Source organism: Crinia signifera, chromosome 5, assembly GCF_055691185.1.
Source record: "Crinia signifera chromosome 5, ASM5569118v1, whole genome shotgun sequence".
Taxonomy (NCBI): Eukaryota; Metazoa; Chordata; class Amphibia; order Anura; family Myobatrachidae; genus Crinia; species Crinia signifera.
Window position 1 is genome coordinate 40,948,025 of NC_139221.1, and position 14,681 is coordinate 40,962,705.

Consider the following 14,681-nt stretch of genomic DNA (forward strand, 5'->3'; position numbering starts at 1 on the left):
TTCCCTCAATGCTTGTTGGTTTAAAATGTAATATCTTTATAAGGTATATTTAAAATATAGTAACCGCTTATCACTGATAATAAACACAAACAATGAAACAAAGGCAAAAAAATGAGACAAACAGTGATGTAAAAAAAAAAAAAAACGATAAAATTCCAATTAAGTATTAAAGTGATATAAAATCCCATTGCTCAGCTGTTAGTAATAATATTATCTTTGCGCTATATTAGCAGTGGGTAGGCCTTTCATTTAAACAGTATATATATATATATATATATATATATATATATATATATATATATATATACAGTATACTTTCATTAATGTCAATAATAAAGTCTACTACATATGTCACCTATTGCGGTTGTGTACGATACTGCTGACAAACCCAGATATTAGCGTCACATGAAACAGGCTCTGTTAATAAGTAGCAAAGTGTTTCATGTACAAATATCCAATTGATACAATATAACAGAAAATAATAAATATCCAATTGATACAATATAACAGAAAATAATAAATAATAAATATTATCAGTAAATTGACGGCTGTTAAATAGTAACTATGTAACTATGTGTAACTCTGCTCCCTTGGGGTAAGCGAAGGAGATGCCGCTAATGTGACTACACGGATCACATGTTGGTCATTTAAAGCAGCGCAGTGATTTATGAGGAGTTGTAAATGTCACACAGAGGAATGCCGCAGACTGTGTCTACTTTCAGCAGGAGATAGCGTTTGAATCATTACAGTCTGTATATGTATGCCGATACAATGACGGAGAGTCAATATTATATTCCTAGTGGCATGTGTTACTAATAGTACCGTACTAGTAATTAATCATTGATATGTAAGTGTCTTTAAAAAAATATATATATGCATCTAGCTGTTGTATTAGACAAATCAGGGCGCAACTACCAGTGGTGTAGTAGGTGCCTGGGGGAGCAGAGTCAGCGGGTGCAGGATGCACTGGAAGGGGTCTTCTGCGCCAAGGGTCTTCCTCCAGATGAACTCCTGCAAGTAGGAGTCCAGCTGATGGCGCGCAGTGCCCCTTTGGTGCTTATTGCGCCACTTGCAGGAACCCCACAGCCTCTTAATGTTCTGGGTGTAAACCCCGGTCTCCAGATCCACAAAGTGGTACTGGTGGTTCACCTTGAGTTGGTCATACCCAGCCTGCTCCAGCTGCTCCATCTTGTAGGCCCGCCAGCAGTCGGAATAAATTGTGTTCCCCGGTTGCATGTGCCTCTCGATGGCAGCCATGAGAGTGCTGGCATCACGTCTCTAGACTGCCATAACGAAGCACTCTCCGGTCTCCCTGGAGATGCCCCCGAAGATCCACTGCTGGGGCAGCATGCGGCCAACGTGGCTCTTCCGTTGTACGAAGAGGCTTTCGTCGACTTCCACAATAGTGCCTGGGCCGCCAATGCGTCGGAGAGGCTGCGACATGAGGTCGACGGTGCAGGCCTCCCTCATCAAATTGTTGTAGAGGACAGTGGTCTTCTGCGAGATGGACAGATGTCGCTCACAGAAGAGGATGCTGGTCAGCTCCTCTGCCCAACAGAACACAAATCGGATCAGGGTGACAAAGGTCAGATGGCACCCTCTGAACCATTGCACAGCCCTGACGCTGACCTTCTTTCCGCAGCTGTGGATGTAGCATCGCCACATCCGCTCCCTGACATTTAACCTCATAGGGTGGCCATTGGGGTAGGTCTGGAAGTCAGGAAGAAATTTGTGGCTTTGTGGGAAAGCCACCGACTCCTCCTCTGTCTGCGGCAGGTTGAAAAGTGAGCTTTTCAGCAGCCATGACTGAAATGGGTCTGACTCTCACAGAATCTAACAGGTGACTGACAACACTAACTGCGTACCGCTCAATCTACCAGCTGACTGACTACGCTACGCTGTCCGCGAGAACACGACGCTTGTTCTGTCAGATGTTTCTGACAGTGAAGCTACGCTCACTACGTAGCTGCCTACACTGACTATGCTGGTCGCGGGAACACAGCACGCTACTTCTGACTGACTACACTGGTCGCGGTAACTCAACGCCGATTCTGAAAGGGACGCTACGCGAACTACGTAGCTGCCACTGTGAAACTACACAATTACCTAATTTTTTCCTCTGTATATTCAAAATATATGAAAAGATATATAGATGATATCATATATCATAATAGGTAAAAATTATAAATGTTAAATAATTGGAAATATATGTAAATGAGTGAGGAATGAAACAAAATAATAATGATAGTATAGACCAGGGGTCTTTAAACTATTTTGCTCTGAGACCCCATTAGATAAAAATAATTACAGGACCCCAGCAAGTGACTGCAGAAGGTCATCACATCACATGTGTAGATTACAAAATTCATCAGCCTAATGGTCAGCAATATGGAGTTGCGACCCCATGCTGAGAAGGTCGGGACCCACAGTTTGAGAACCACTGGTATAGACCTATGGACTGAATGAAAAATGTGAAACAAGTTGAATACAAAATTGTGTACACAAAATGACATAAGATAAATAAGTCCAAATAAATCTAAAGGAGCCCATACACGGTCCGTTGTGTACGGCTCCATTCTGTACTATGCTCCCGGCAACAACAGGACAGGAGCAGAGGATGCAGAGCGCCTCTCCTGCCCGGCGCCTGCTGAGCTGAGCGGCAGGACCCCGCACAACAAATTACAAGTCAGCTCCGGCTGTCCACTGCTATTTTGAATTCAAGGCTCCCGCTGGACTGCGGCACTAACCAATAGGCACTCGCAGTCCAGCAGCCACCAATGCTTCTGATTGGCTGCTGAACTGCAAGCGCTTATTGGCGAGCGCCGCGGTCCAGCAGGAGAGAGACTTGAATTAAAAATAGAGGCAGGCGGGCTGGCAGTGCACAGCTCCGACGCCCGACTGAAGCGCAGTGACCTCAGCGCATCAGTCAGCAGTGTCATTCTCCTGCTTCTACCACCGCTGCTATGCACTCGCCGGGCACAGCAGGAAGTGGGCAAGCAGGGCAGGGGGGAGCCGGTTGCAGGGTGCACGGCTCCGGCGCCAGGTGATGATTCGGCGCCTGGAGCTTGTGCTCCACTGGCTCCACCCTAGCTACGCCTCTGGCAGGCTGATATCATATGTCAATTCAACCACCCCGACCAGTTCACTGATATTAGGGCACCTTAAGTAACTCATAGCGAAGCCACTCCCTTGCCCCCTAACTAGTATTGATGCACTGTTGCTTTTGTAACATTGTATTTTGATGCTCTACTGCTACTAAGCTCAGAACATGAATTTAGAAAATAATAAGCTCATGGTTGATCTACGTTGTGGTGAAATATTTCTTCTTAACCACGAAGGCAGTGAAGTCACAATAGCGCCGCAGACCCCCGTGGGGGCGGGGAGGCGCTGAGTAAGTGTGGGCATCAGGGGTCTGCGGGGGCTATTGTTACACTGCCGCCTGCCAGGACCTGCCTTACACCGCTGCTGCGTCAGTGGCCGGCAGTCGGGACCCGCAGATCTACTTGTCTGCATCCCGATGCTCCTCCTGGCTCCTTATGAAAAATGTCCCTCACAAAATGGCCGCCCCCTTACAGCAGAGAGTTTTTGAGGATGCTAGAGGAAGTGGCGGAGGGAGGGTCTTAACTTTACTGGAGGAAGTATCACATAGTACGGTACAAAAAGTATGTGCTGCACATACTTTTTGTACTAGGTACACATCGGATCTGATCGCAGTGCATGCACACTGCATGCACTAGGGATGCGATCCGATCCGATGTGTACTATTTAAGTCCCAAACGGATCCGTTAAAGGGACCGTGTATGGGCTGCTTTAATGTTGAATGTACTTCTGTGATATTATCATCTCTCGCTCTCTCTCTCTCTCTCTCTCTCTCTCTCTCTCTCTCTCTGGTGTACTGCTTCGTTTTTTCCAGCCCAGAGTGCCGCATCTCCAAACTGCTATCTACAATACAAGTGAGGGCACCGGGTAAAGTACAGATTACTATAGCGCGGTAGCGCTTGTTTGTGTGTGTGTGCCGGACCAAAGATCTATATATATATATATATATATATATATATATATATATATATGTATATGTATATATATATATATGGAAAATTGTTACAAAGAGAGTGTTTCTGGATATATGAACTGGACTCAATGAGTCCAAATGGGCTAAATGAAGAATTCTCCTTTGGACCGTTTTTATAGGTTTCTATAGGTTTCTATTAAGTGATAGGCTCTGACTTAAGTGGTATTTAATGCACTAAAGTAACCTGTATTGACCTATATAGACTAGAGCAATGTGTATTGATCTGTATAGACCAGAGGCTTGATGTAGATATCGTATTTTTATTTATTTATCTATTTTCTTTGTTTATTACGAGGTAATGTCTTTAAACCGTATTGCCTAACTTGTCACGTTTTTCTCCAATGTTGTGATGTATATAAACTTTTGTGGTGTGCCTTGGTAGCGCTTTTTTCAGGAAAGAGCTTATAAATCCCTGGAGTTTGAGCTGCTTTGAATTGATTGTATACAGAAGCGTCACCATAGCAACCATTTACATGGAGATTGCACCTAGGAACCTCTCCGTCTTCCCCGCGGTGGTATACAGGAAGACGGTGAGCACTGCGTGGCATCAGATCCGGTGTGCGACGTCTGGTGTCATGCGTGTGAGCCAGGAGCCGTATGCACGTGGAGGAGGGACGGAGGCGGCCAGGTGAGTATCACACAGGTGATTAATCAAAGGTTTTTCCATTTAAGGATTGCAATATTTGGCATTAGGGGTCAGCTCATTTCCCTTGAAGAAGGTGTACAAGGCACCGAAACGGTCTGTGGGGGACCGAGCACTGATCTTGGCTTGGAGTTTCTCCCACAGTAATGTATCTATATGTGTATGCCTGAGGGTGAGGACGATTGATGTCCCATACAAATGACTGTAATATGCTGTGATATGCCGGATTAATGTCATTGGAGCATTTTCCCTGAGTTGGATAAAAAGTCTTTTTGCAAAGTATTGATTGGTCCAGTGCTGGTTATTCCAAACAGGAATTCAATTTCCATGTGGATGGCAAATATATAAGTATTCAAAACCTGGCACGGACACCATTGGAATCTAAGCGTTGTGTGAGCTATTATTGTACTATATTGACCAATTTATTATTTATTTGTATAGATCTTTTAACCATATAGTGATTTGTTGCTTAAGTGGTTAAACGTTGATAGATCATCCTGATCAATCATGGAATTTGATATCAGCGATATAACAGGAACTATGACATGACCAATAAAAATAATAATATCAAACCGGTACAAATTGCCACTGGCTTATTAGAGAATTTAAAATGCAATATGAGGACTGTCCATTCCTATTGTGCCTGGGGTAAGGAGCATAAAGTGCAAATGCATACAAAGGGTTTTTGATTACCGTCCACCTGTAGATAGGAGGCTGGGGTGTGTGGTTTGTTTCTCCCTGGGACTCAAGGCCCGAGTTGGAGTTTGGGCCGAGTCACCTTCCAGAGTAGGGGAGTCACCCAGAGCTTGATTATCCAAGAGATGTTATTGGAGTCCTTCCAGGTGGTGGGCAATGTCCAAAGTGCGGCAAAGGGGTCCAAGATGAAAAGGTCCAAGGCTGGTCTGGAACAGTCCAATAAAACTGGGTATGGGCAAACAACTGATGCGTTTCACCGTCTCAGCGGCTTTATCAAAGGGACGATTGATGACCCATACAAATGACTATAATATGCTGTGATATGCCGGATTAATGTCATTGGAGCATTTTCCCTGAGTTGGATAAAAAGTCTTTTTGCAAAGTATTGATTGGTCCAGTGCTGGTTCTTCCAAACAGGAATTCAGTTTCCATGTGGATGGCAGATATATAAATATTCAAAACCTGGCACGGACACCATTGGAATCTAAGCGTTGTGCGAGCTATTATTGTACTATATTTACCAATTTATTGGACTCATAGATTGCACCGCAATTTTATTATATGTTATATGTGTTGGTTTTGTGGATTGTATTGTATAGATCTTTTAACCATATAGTGATTTGTTGCTTAAGTGGTTAAACGTTGATAGATCATCCTGATCAATCATGGAATTAAGATATCAGCGATATAACTGGAACTAAGAGATTCCTAGACAAAGAGGTTAATAAGATACTTTTCAGTGGCACTGAAGCACTAGCCTTTGATATAGAGACTCCCAGTGACGTGAACAATGATTTGATTAAGCTGAAGAGAAGGTTGGTAGAGCTGAAAATGCATGGCCTCACCTTATCACAATTCCATAAGGAGGGTTTAATTCCCCGAGGATTTCGAATAAAAAATCAGCCGACACTGGGACGCTCTAACAAGGAATTTTGCAAACAATGGTGCCTTATATTGAATCAATGTCGTTTTGATTTAATGTTATCAGTAATTCAACAAGTTAATGAAGACATAGATTTGGTTAGGAAAGAGATAAGTGCTTGTGAAGCAAGTGGTTTGGAGACATTAAAAAAATGACACAGGAAATGATTGGTTGCCAAAGATAGAAGATAATATTAACAACTTCAAAGCAGAATTGTTATCTTTTAAAAAGATGAAATATAGGAAAGTCAAAGTGGATTATAAAGAGATGCGGGTTTACCCATGGTTGATGGGACACCGAATCGCCGCAGGTGGCGTGATAATAGGACCCAAGGGAGAAGGAGGATAGAGACTATTTTTACAGATCTAGATTCTCAAACCTCACAGAGCGACTCAGAACAAACACATAAAAGTGGTTAGCCTTTTTTAGGGGCAAAAACACAGACCAGGGTCAAGAGGGTAAAAAATCCCGGAGGAGAGGGGATCTCAAGCACAAAAGGAAGAGGGCAGAGGGGGAGGTATGCGAAGTAGTGGTTTTTAATCTATCTAACTATGTCCCTACAGAAATCGAAATGTAGGTACTCAACAAAGGTTTTTCTTTTGTTGAAACTTCAGCCAAGCTCCCTTTGAGTTAGAGGTTGAGCTGTATAAATTTTATCAACAACTAAGGTTGAACGATTTCTTTTTAAAACATCCGCAGCCACCTTCTGTGAGTACCACCTCTAAACTATCATTCAAAGTTCAAAGCTCCTTTGACCCCGCCTCCACCAGTGCCTCTATCGATACTTTTACTAGATTGATACGACAAGATAATATGCCCTTTATGAAGGATAAAAAGAAAAAATATTCTAATCTGTCTAGTGAAGAAAATAGGGCTGTAGAGTCGCTGTGCGATAATGATAAAATTATAATACGCCCCGCTGATAAAGGCGGGGGTATTGTGATATTGAATCGCGATGACTACATTAATGAAGTAATGAGGCAATTGAACAATAAAGAATGCTATGAGATGTTGTCCTCAGATCCTACAGACAAGTTTAAAAAGAAATAGACAGCACCTTACAAATGGGTTTGGAACAGGGATGGGTGGACGAGTCCACATATAAATTCTTATCACGGGAGTTTCCTAAAATTCCCCTTATCTATGTCCACCCAAAGGTGCACAAAACTTTGGTCTCCCCCCCCTGGGAGACCAATTATTTCATCCATTGGTTCCCTAGGACAGCCATTATCACAATTTGTTGACTTTCTTTTGCAGCCAGTAGTCAAGAGTAGTCCCTACTTCATCAAGGACACGACCGATTTTTTAAATAAAATCAAGAGATTTGGCAAACCACCACCTGGATGTCTACTTGTAACTTTAGATGTTGCGAGTTTGTATACAAACATTACGCACGATGAAGGTCTAGAAGCTATTCGCAGCATTGTCAGTAACTGCCCACTCTATGAAGGTCCCCCAGTGGAATATCTTATTATGTTGATAGAGGTAATTTTAAAGAAGAATTACTTTTTGTTTAACAATATATTCTTCCGGCAACAGAAGGGGACAGCGATGGGGTCAAATATGCCCCATCGTACGCGAATATTTTCATGTACGATTATGAATTATCAAAAATTTTGTCTAACAACATATTTCATGGTCATGTGTCGATGTATCTAAGATACATCGATGACTTCTTCATGTTGTGGACAGGAACAGAGACAATGCTGCAGGAGTTTATCAAATATCTTAATCTATTGCCTGGGTCAATTAGATTTACTTGTAACTCTAGCTGTAACAGTATCGATTATTTAGATGTTATGGTGCACATTAAGGATAATGGTTTTGTAAACCACACTATTTCAAAAGCCCACAGACAAGAACACTCTCTTATTGGCCGGGAGTTTCCATCCACAGCCTCTTAAAAAAGGCCTCCCCTTCTCCCAATTAGTACGGGCAGTATGCAATACATCTGATCCCGACAAATTGGATGACACTATCAACAAATTGTTTAAGGACTTCGAAATGAGGGGCTACGACAATGGAATTAGTGAATGCAAAAGCACGAGCTAAAAGTCTGAGGAGACAGGACCTATTGGTCCCCAGAGAGAAGAAATCTCCCGACGCAAAGATGTTTTTTTCCAGCACGTATCAATTGCCTCAAAGGAGATACGTAATGCAATTACAAAACATTGGCATATTATCCAAACGGACCCAGTTTTGGGAGCCAGTTGCAGTTCTTTGCCGATGTTCTGCTACAAACGCAGTCAGAATCTAAAACCAGCACACCACATATTTGGATCCAGGAATCAAGCTGCGACTGTGGGATTCAGTATAATCCCTGAATTGGATACCTAGGTGAGCCATAAGGGAATCCTGAGCCCATTGAAATTCAGAGCACTGGGAACAATTGGTCAAAATTAACCCTTGGAATACAAAATACAAATTATATCTACAAGGATGGTAATATATCTTACCTTATTCAGCTGGTTATAACTTTCTCATTCCTTATATACCACCAATTTGTATGAAGAGACTGAGCCCTACAAATTAGTCATCTTTTTAAAATTTTATTATAAATGCATATATTTTTATTTATTTGTAAAATATTGTGATTTAACTAGTAAAATTTATAACAATATACCGTCTCAAGTGTATGTTTCAGCCAGCGCCGGTACAAACCCTTTTTCTTTGCTTGCCATAAATATTAGGGACTGACAATCCCCAGTACCGGCTGCTGTTAATTGCGCACCCCACACTTTCTATATTTTCAGAATCTAAAACAGAGGATGTTGTACACAGACGTGAGTCCTAAAATTGGACCCAAACACAATTGGTTACAAAATGTGGGATCGTTCCGATGCACTGGATGTGCAAACTGCAAGTTTATCAAAGTAGCAGACCGCTTTATACACCCTATATCAAGCAAAAAATACACATTAAAAACGAGGATGAACTGTGAAACTCGCTACATTGTTTATATGATAATGTGTCCTTGTAAGAAAATTTATGTCGGTAAGACAATACGTATGCTAAAAGAGAGAATCTCCATGCATCGTAGCTCCATCAAGAAGGCGGGGCTAAAGATGGAACCGGGTACCCCCCCCCCCCGGTAGCAAAGCATTTTGCAAGCTGTGGACATACAATGAGTGACTTTATGTTCATGCCACTTGAACAAGTTGCACCTATGAGGAGAGGAGGAGACCGGCATGGAAAATTGTTACTAAGAGAGTGTTTCTGTATATAAGAACTGGACTCAATGAGTCCAAATGGGCTAAATGAAGAATTCTCCTTTGGACCGTTTTTATAGGTTTTTATAGGTTTCTATTAATTGATAGGCTCTGATTTAAGTGGTATTTAATACACTAGAGTAACCTGTACTGACCTATATAGACTAGAGCAATGTGTATTGATCTGTATAGACCAGAGGCTTGATGTAGATATCGTAGTTTTATTTATTTATCTATTTTCTTCTAGGGTGCGTTTATTACGAGGTAATGTCTTTAAACCGTATTGCCTAACTTGTCAACTTTTGTGGTGTGCCTTGGTAGCGCTTTTTTCAGGGAAGAGCTTGTAAATCCCTGGAGTTTGAGCTGCTTTGAATTGATTGTATACAGAAGCGTCACCATAGCAACCATTTACATGGAGATTGCACCTTGGAACCTCTCCGTCTTCCCCGCGGTGGTATACAGGAAGACAGTGAGCACTGTGTGGCGTCAGATCCTGGCGTCATGCGTGTGAGCCAGGAGCCGTATGCACGTGGAGGAGGGACGGAGGCGGCCAGGTGAGTATCACACAGGTGATTAATCAAAGGTTTTTCCATTTAAGGATTGCAATATTTGGCATGAAATTTGGCTCATTCCCTTGAAGGTGTACAAGGCACCGAAACGGTCTGTGGGGGACCGAGCACTGATCTTGGCTTGGAGTTTCTCCCACAGTAATGTATCTATATGTGTATGCCTGAGGGTGAGGACGATTGATGTCCCACACAAATGACTGTAATATGCTGTGATATGCCGGATTAATGTCATTGGAGCATTTTCCCTGAGTTGGATAAAAAGTCTTTTTGCAAAGTATTGATTGTTCCAGTGCTGGTTCTTCCAAACAGGAATTCAGTTTCCATGTGGATGGCAAATATATATATATATATATATATATATATATATATATATATGTCTAGTGTCCGTGCATCTAGGAAACACCGCCATCTGTTGGCAGTGAGTGAAACTACATCTCTTTCTCTCAAATACACAGAGGCAAATGTTTGTGCATGTTTGTACAAGGTAGCAGACTAGCTTTCGAAGCATTAGCCTCGAGCGGGCTTTCTAGTATGTGTATATTTGTCATGCTTCAGTAAAGAAGCAGAATGTTTATGTCACCAGAGAGGCCAGAGGTGCCCAGCAGCCTCCCTTGGGTGCTCTCATGTGATTCCAAGTGCAGCCTATTAAGTAATATCTCACCCAAAACCATGCGTATTCAAGAACACTTACATAAGTGGAAAATAAAAAAACAGAACTACACCACATTTTCGTACTGGTGTTACATAAGGCATGGTCAGCAGGACATAACATCACAGCCCTATTTGTAGGACAATTTGTCTGAAAAGTCATACATGCAGGCTTTAAATGCCAGACATTCAATGTGTAATAAAGCCCAGTAAGTGTCCTGGAAGCTGATCGCACAAAGAAATGCACAGCACACACACATACAGGCAAACACTTTCTGAGGAGCATCCACTGGTGTGAGCGACGGGCAGATTATGTTGCAGGAAGGCTTCCATAACATGTATGTCTATGTGTGCTTTATTAATAGCAAGGACCAGGGGCGGAACTTGTGAGTGGTGGGCCCAGGTGCAAAAGAACAATTTAGGCCCCACACCCATGGGTGACAGGGGTACAAGCTGCTGGTCTAGACAGCAATGGGCCCCTTAGTCCTCAGGGGCCCCGGTGCAATGCACCTGCTGCACCAATGGTAGTTCCGCCTCTGGCAAGGACTACATTCTAGGGGTTGTCTATTTTTTTACCAGGGGGTGATGCTGTGTGCCGTATCAGTCCAGGGGTGCTATTAAGTGTGCCGTATCAGTCCAGGGGTGCTATTAAGTGTGCCGTATCAGTCCAGGGGTGATGCTGTGTGCCGTATCAGTCCAGGGGTGCTATTAAGTGTGCCGTATCAGTCTAGTGTTTGTGCCGCCCACTTGTGTCGCTTATCATAGTTATCCAACTACTTCCTTGCAACCTTTTGGCCTAAAAACAATATTGTGAGGTGTTCAGAATAGACTGGGAATGAGTGGAGATGATGCTATTGAGGTTAATAATAGCGTAGGAGCAAAAAAAAAATTATTTGATTTTAGCAGTTTTTATGCTTTAAAAAAAAAAAAAAACAGAACCCAAAACCCAAAAATCCAAACACAAAACGTTGTTTTGGGTTTTGGCAAAACCCATTAGAACCCAAAACCTGAAGGTAATCAGAACCCAAAACACGAAAAGTGGCCGGTGCAAAACACTGGGCTTGGTTCATGTTTGTGTGGCACAATTCCGTCTAAGGCAGCAGTAGGCGTCAGCAAACTATAGAAGCCTCTTTTTTGCATTAACAAAGATCTGTGGGCTGCGTGTGTGGACGATGCCTTGTATCACCATCGATGGTCACAAGGACCATTGTTCCCTGTCAACCTCCCAGCCACACACCACATATGTAGAGCGGAATTCATACAGCTAACCAAGTAGCCAGTGGCATAACTATATATTTTGCGGCCCCCCCGCCAAACTTTTTCGGCGCCCCCCTCTCTCTCTCCCTCCCCATGCCCATACCTGACAGAGCCGCATCTGCGGTCACTGTCCCGACCAGTCTCCCGGCGCCGGCTCCTGCTGATAATGAAAAGTGACTCTTAGAAAATGGCTGCCAAAACTGTCTGCAATACGGGGGCAGCCATTTTCTAAGTGTCAGTTTTCATTATCAGCAGGAGCAGGCGCCGGAACAGTGACCGCAGGTGCGGCCGGGCAGCAGCGCAGCGGGTAACTATAGCACCGCAGCCCCCCCGGCGCCCATAGTTACTCCACGGCGGGGGCTGCGGAGGCATAGTTACGCCACTGCAAGTAGCCACACAACCTCGCCCACCGAACAAGCCGCTGTTAGATTGCCACCTACGGCAATCCACAGTGCCAATGACTGTTCTATCTGGGGAGCTTCAGTCCCGGGTATCATCTGCTGCTAGTCAGGAAGGGGAGGGCGGCACCACCTGGCTACCTCTGTGTTGCTGCATAGGTGGACTGAGCTTGTTGCGTAGAAGCCCGGTTAGCGCTGCATTAACTTTGGTGCAAGAGCTCATGTTAATAATGTACAATCAAACAGGCGATCACTGAGCTGGCCAGTGTAGGTCTGATCAGCTGACTTATTTTCATATATATTGTATACAGACGACTTTAGTGCTGTTATTAAATGTTAAAGTATTACTGCATGACTTATTAAATTTGGGGAAGGGGGGTTGTGGTTTGTCACCGGGAAAGGGGGATAAATAATAAAATCTATTGTACTCTAACATGGAGTAATACTGAGGGCCTTATTCTAGTTCACTCTTTCTGACAAAATCCTTCTTAGATGGACAAAACCATGGCACTGCAGGGGGGCAGAAGTTACTTGTGGAGAGATAATTAGATTTGGGTGGGGTTTTACTTCAAAGTGAGATCTATATTGCAGTGTAAAAATAAAGCAGTCAGTATTTTCCCTGCACAGAAACAAAATAACTGAACCAAATCTAATTCTCTCTGCACAAGTTACATCTGCTCCCCTGCAGTGCACATGGTTTTGTCCATCTAAGAAGGAATTTGTCAGAAAGAGTGTACTAGAATAACCCCCTGAGGTTGTGAACTTAATAAAGTACAAATAAAAACAATATTGTGTGGCCGAGTTTAATATACACGTGTGGCTTCATATTTTTTTTTATTGTGTAGAAATTAATAGAAAGAGCACAACATTCTAGGAGGGTGCGCTAATTACCTATTACTTAATGCATTCTTAACCAGGAATAACCAAGTTTATTGTACTGAAACCGGTTAAACTGGAATGATTTTGTTTCATACTCCCGGAGAATGCTTCATTGCTGACACATGCTGTATATGATCTAATATAACCTTTCCTAGATAGCAAAGCTGATTTTTTCCAATCTGAAATGTAAAAATATAGGGTCCGATTCTGATTTGTACGCTATTACTGGTAGACTGCGCATACAGGTGCGTTTACACTGCGCATGTGCCAAGGTACCTTTGCGATGCTGCTCACAGTCAGGATTTAATCACAGAGAGCATAATGCAGGTGTGGATGGAAGCAGATCAGCAGCAGTCTCCTATTGATTGACAGTCTGCTGCCATTTAGGGGCGGCGGCCACAGCAAGCCGAAAGGTGTTCGCAGCTGTGTGAGCTTTGGCGTACAAATCGGAATCAGCACCTTCGTTACACGATGCAGTCCATTAGTAAGTCCTGGACGATACTCATTGGGCCTTATTCTAGTTCACTCTTAGAGGCAGATTCCTTCTTAGCTGGAAAAAAACATGTGCACTGCAGGGGGGCAGATGTAACAGGTGCAAATAGAATTAGATTTGGTGAGTTATTTTGTTTCTGTGCAGGGAAAATACTGACTGCTTTATTTTTACACTGCAATATAGATCTCACTTTGAAGAAAAACTTCACCCAAAACTAATTCTCTCTGCACAAGTAACATCTGCCCCACCTGCAGTGCACATGGTTTTGTCCAGCTAAGAAGGAATTTGCCTCTAAGAGGAATTGTGCACATATAACGGTTGGGTATGGATCATGTGGTCAACCATAAGTTGGTTGATAGTCATTAGGTCGACACCACAAGGTCAACATGCTGAAAGGTTGACATGGAACAAGGTCGACAGGCCATTAGATCAACACGAGCATTAGGTCGACAGTCAAAAGGTCGACATGGGGTTTTTCACAGCTTTTTTTTACCTGGATGTCGACACAGTCCACATGGACACAGGATAGCCCATGTCGACCTAATGCTTGTGTCAACCTAATGACCTGTTGACCTTGTCCCATGTCGACCTTTCAGCACGTCAACCTAGTGGTGTCGACCTAATGACTGTATCCCCAACAGTTTATACAACAAAGTGTAGACACTGTTTTTAAAGCTTGCATGTAACAAGGCTTTACAAACATGGTTTCCTGGGCGTCCCCATGCAAACTCTGGGCGTCCCCATGCAAACTCTGGGCGTCCCCATGCAAACTCTGGGCGTCCCCATGCAAACTCTGGGCGTCCCCATGCAAACTCTGGGCGTCCCCTATGCAAACTCTGGGCGTCCCCTATGCAAACTCTGGGCGTCCCTATGCAAACTCTGGGCGTCCCCTATG